The 4,881-nt window shown below is 40.7% G+C and overlaps 1 pseudogene; it reads right to left on the reverse strand.

Moving 5' to 3' along the window:
* Positions 1 to 3,037: 3,037 nt before the first annotated feature.
* LOC140610177 (uncharacterized) lies at positions 3,038 to 4,012 on the reverse strand (annotated as a pseudogene).
* Positions 4,013 to 4,881: the final 869 nt, after the last annotated feature.

The raw sequence follows: 4,881 nt of genomic DNA on the forward strand, positions 1-4,881 counted from the left end.
GCTGGAACTTGCCCTTCATTTTGTGATGGTGGAAGACAGGAGAGGGGATGAGCATTCATCGGTATGGTAGGCTAAAAACTGGAGGATCTATTGCAAAACAGCTAAGGCTAAATCTGAGCTCTCAGCTCTCATACCCAAATCCTTCAGTCTTAGCTTTTTTTATTTTTTTGAAAAAGCAGAATCATGGTGGAACATTAGATTATTTGTAAGTGCAATCAAATATTTACATAACAGAAAACTAATTTCCTTCTTTAAGCAATTTCAAAATTTATGCTTGCAAATGTGAGAATATTTCTCTCTCCCAAAGCTGTTTTTACTTCATGTGTATGATTGAATATAGATGTAAAATATATATATATATTTCATATAAATTTTACATAACTGTACATATGCATTGAATATATATATTATATGTATATAATATATATAATGTTACTGTTAAAAAAGGCTAGGCTAGGATTCATTGGGTCATAACCTAGTTTTCTTTTTTTTCCAATTACAATGATCTAATGGATAAAGCATAAGATTCAAAGCCAGAGCTACATTAGCAAAGTGAGGAGAGAATTAAGGCAATTATCTCAGTAATTAAGGGGACTGGCCAAACCTTTTTTGGCAGAGATGTCTAAATAAGTTAAGGAAAATCTGGGCTGGGGGAGGCAGAAACACTCGCATTTTCTGAATAAAAGCCTCATTTGGCCAATTTACTTTGACAATTGAACCAAAGTCACAAATTTTAACTTTTTCCTCTTAGCCAAAGGGATGCAGTGGTTTCCGTCATTAATAATTGATCACTTAGGCGCATCTCTCTCTGTGCAGCTGTAGACGAGGGAGGGGAGTAAAATTGTTCAACAACCCCTCGTCTTCAGGAACACACCAGCACATTCCATGAAGGCTTTGCCATACGGGATAATAAAGCTTATCTTTGCGGTGGGGCCGCATGCAGCCGATCCCCACCCAGGGATGGTGATGCTCGCTGGAGCACCCCCGCCCCAGGGAAGGATCCAACCGGATTTCTTAAATCCCTTTTAGGATGCCCCTTCCGCCAGGGTGCCCCCGGGGCTTCAACCCAGACTTGAGGCCAGGATGCTCTCCTCCCTGGCTGGTGCCACGTTGGAGAGGGCAGGCCCGGGGCACAACTGTTTGCTTTGCCTCCGCTTTTACTGCTGAGCTCGTTTAGTTGTGGCTGCCTTTAAAAACGACAAATGTGTTCTAATTTTAGAGCATCATCGCAATAATTGTTTTTATTTCGGTGGTGAGGAAAAGTGAAGGAAAAACAGCTTGGGACTTAATAACCACCTTAGCCTGCAGCCTTCGGCTTTATTCATGCGATTTTTTATTTTCTCTCTCCCTCCCGGTGCACTCACCATCTTCTTTAAGGCATGGCCTTAAATTACCTTTGCAAAGGTTATATGTTTATTTACAAAGAGCTGGCTATGAACGGGCCTCGCCAGGCAAGAAGGGTGGCTTCTGGCAATAAACATCTTCCGCTCTCCTAACACTGCTGAGGCCAACTGGATAAGGGAATTGTTAGTACTTCAGACATAGTATAGTTTATGGCTTCATTAACCATCTGACCTGTATTGTGTGCAAATTTCATGAAAGTATGATGCATATTTTATTCCCTGAGCTATGCTGCTCGGCAGCATTTTATTCTTACAGGGAATCGTAATAATTATCTTTCAAGGTAAGAGTTTTCACTTTCATTCAACAAATGAGGAATTCAGTCACATACAGGCAATGCATTTATGGAGCACACACCTAGGCACGGATTATGTCCATGGTGAGGTCAGAAATCGCAATCCCAGGCCTGCTCACAGAGGTGTCTAAGTGAAATAGAAACAAGACAAAATGGCAACAACAAACCACAGAAAAAGCTGACATGACAAGCTGGCTCACCAAGTAATACTATCATTAGGGTCTCAGATGTCTGGACATTAAAAAACAAAATAAACCAAACAAAACTGGATATGTTTTTTTAAATATAAAATTTTCAGATAAGCATTTGAGTTTACTTAACTAAAAATAAGGGGGGAAATGGACAATAATATTAGTTATATCTTGGAGTGCCTGAGTGGTTCAGTTGGTTAAGCATTTGTCTGCCTTCTGCTCAGGTCATGATCCCAGGGTCCTGGGAGCCAGCACTGCATTCTGCACCCTGCTCCACTGGGAGTCTGCTTCTCCCTCTCCCTCTGCTGCTTCCCCTGCTTGTGTGCTCTTTATCAAATAAATAAATAAATAAATAAATAAATAAATAAATAAATAAATAAAATCTTTAAAAATATTAGTTGTATCTTTATTCATAGCCAAATGTGGAAAACAAAATAAAGCAAAATCCTGGTTTTCTTTTTTGGGGAGTAGGGAGTCACTAAAAAGTTACATATATATATGGTGAATCGTGTGTGTGTGTGAAAGTAGGAAAAAGATGAAAAGTTTAAATCTGTGATCTGGGTTTTGTTCACATGGATAAATATGTATATGAAATGAGCATCCTAAAGATAAGTACTGGCCTTTTCCCTCTGTCCTGACCTTCCATAATTACATCAGCCTTCCAGAGGCAGCATGCTTTCCCAAATGGATGCTCACTACAGCTAGCTGACTTATGTTCCTTCCAGAGTTCTCAAATGTGGAAGATGCTCTAGACTGGCAGGGCCATCCTTCCAGATCCCAACCTCTGTCTTTGCCATCATTGTCACTCTGTAATATGTTAATTTGTATTTTTTTCCTGTGTGTGTGCTTGCACATCTTATTTCCTTAGTTATGCCCAGAAGCTTTGTGGGAGCTTAAAGGGTATCTTTATTGCATTCCTTTTTAGCATTTAGTATTTATCTACCTTTCTCATAGTAGGGTCTCAATACCTAATGTTTATTTGGCTGATATTTTTGTGTGTGTGTGTATGTTATGAACACTTTATGTTAAAGTATGAACAGATACCATATCTACAAAATTCCAGTTTCTGTTCCAATAAACACTCTATTTTCTTAAAGCTAGAGAGGTACAGAATGTCATGACCTGCACACCAACCTGCGAGATTCTGGTGTTTACACGGGGCAATCATAGACGTGGATTTCCTGGTCATCACCCATGGACACAATCTTTAAGCCATTTCCATTGTATTTTACTCTCCAGACCTGATCCTGGTGATCGAAGAAGGTGTGAACACAGGTTCTTGTTCCAACATCCCAAACTTTCACACTTTTATCAGATGAACTGGACACAAAGTGGGTGTCGTCAGGACAAAACGCAACATTCAGCACCCATGATGCATGGCCACTCAGCGTGCCAGCCAAATTGGCATGTTGTACATCATAGATCTTGATGTAGCTATCATCTGATGCAGTGACCAGGAGCTGAGAATCTGGGGAGAATATCAGGGAACGGATAGGCATAGCATGGCCTCCCAGCGTGTGCAGAAGTTTTCCAGTTGCAATATCAAAATATTGATGATCCTATTCATGGATCCACTGGCCAGATACTTCCCATCAGAGCTATATGCAATACTAAGAATGAATTTTCCTCTTGTGTCCAGAGAAAATTCCTTTTTCCCACTTTCCACACCAAAAATGTTCATTTTCCCCACATGAGTTCCTGTGGCCAGATACTGGGAATCAGGAGAAAAGGCCAAAGTCCAGGCATCCACTGGTCCTGCATCTATAGATTTTATCTGTTTGCCGTTATCCAAGTCCCAGAGATGAATATGAGCATCAAGAGAACTGGACGCAGCGATGGGCAGCGTGTGGCTGATGTCCACAGACATTGATGTCCCTCTAGACTCCGTTCTAGGTCCAGCCTCTCATCACACCACTTCCAGACCTTCACTAGGTCATCCAGGGACCCTGTAACCACTGTCTCAGAGTTTTCTTTCTTGTTTGTTCCCCAGGCAACCGACCAAATGGCATCATCATGGGCTTGCTCTTGTTTGAAGAGAATACTGTACTGGTCGGTCATTTCCTCAACCAAGGAGGAAGGCTACAAGCCAGACAGTTCGCTGCCCTGCCGGCTGCCCAGCCACCACACTTGTCTATTTGACTGATATTAAGTCAAATAATGATTAACAAAGGCCCAGTGCAGTGTCTGGTGCTTAGTAAGTGTTCAATAAATGTTAGCAATGTAGTCAGGTACTTAACAAAGCAGAGGAAAAAGAAATATTTCAGTACCCTGCTTGCTTATAACATGCATAAATGAACATTTGACAGAAAGCCTGGTTTGTCTTCTTCAAATAAAATGATCACTTAATCTTTCTAATGCATTTACTTTCTTTCCTTTATTATTAAACACTGAATACTTCTTTACCTAGCGGAAGCCTCGGCAATCCATCCAGTTCTTTCTAGTGATCTCTGAGGACAGATTATACATTTTCCAGATTGCTGTCGAGAAACCTGTCACTTTTTCAATCTCCCACAGCTGTGCATGGTGCTGGAGCATCTCAATGGGAGCTGCTGCTCCCTGATGCTTCCCAGCTGCAGGAGGCCCAGTCTGACGACTCTTTTTGAGACTTTTATAGCTCATATTCTCCCTTAGTGGGGTTCTGCTTAACTATACCTTCCTAATCATCACAATTAAAAAAAATCATTAGAACCTTTCAACTTATGTTGGAATGTATAAAATGCTTGTTTGTGCAGTGCCTTGAACAAAATGCTAACCTGACAGATTTTATTTATTTATTTTTCTGTGTGGATAGATTTTCCTCCCCTCAACTCTCAATTCATTGCAAATGGGGCATGGCCATAATGCCCTGAGGATCATTATGACCAATGGGAAAACTTCCAGAAATTTAGTAATGGACCAAGTCTGCACAGGACAGTTGGAAAGTCGGTTTCCTTAGAACATGAGGTGATGTAACACAGATAAATCATGCCTCAGTTTGTTTCTTTCTTTTTCTTT

Source organism: Canis lupus, chromosome 2 (genome assembly GCF_048164855.1).
Source record: "Canis lupus baileyi chromosome 2, mCanLup2.hap1, whole genome shotgun sequence".
In the NCBI taxonomy this organism is placed as follows: domain Eukaryota; kingdom Metazoa; phylum Chordata; class Mammalia; order Carnivora; family Canidae; genus Canis; species Canis lupus.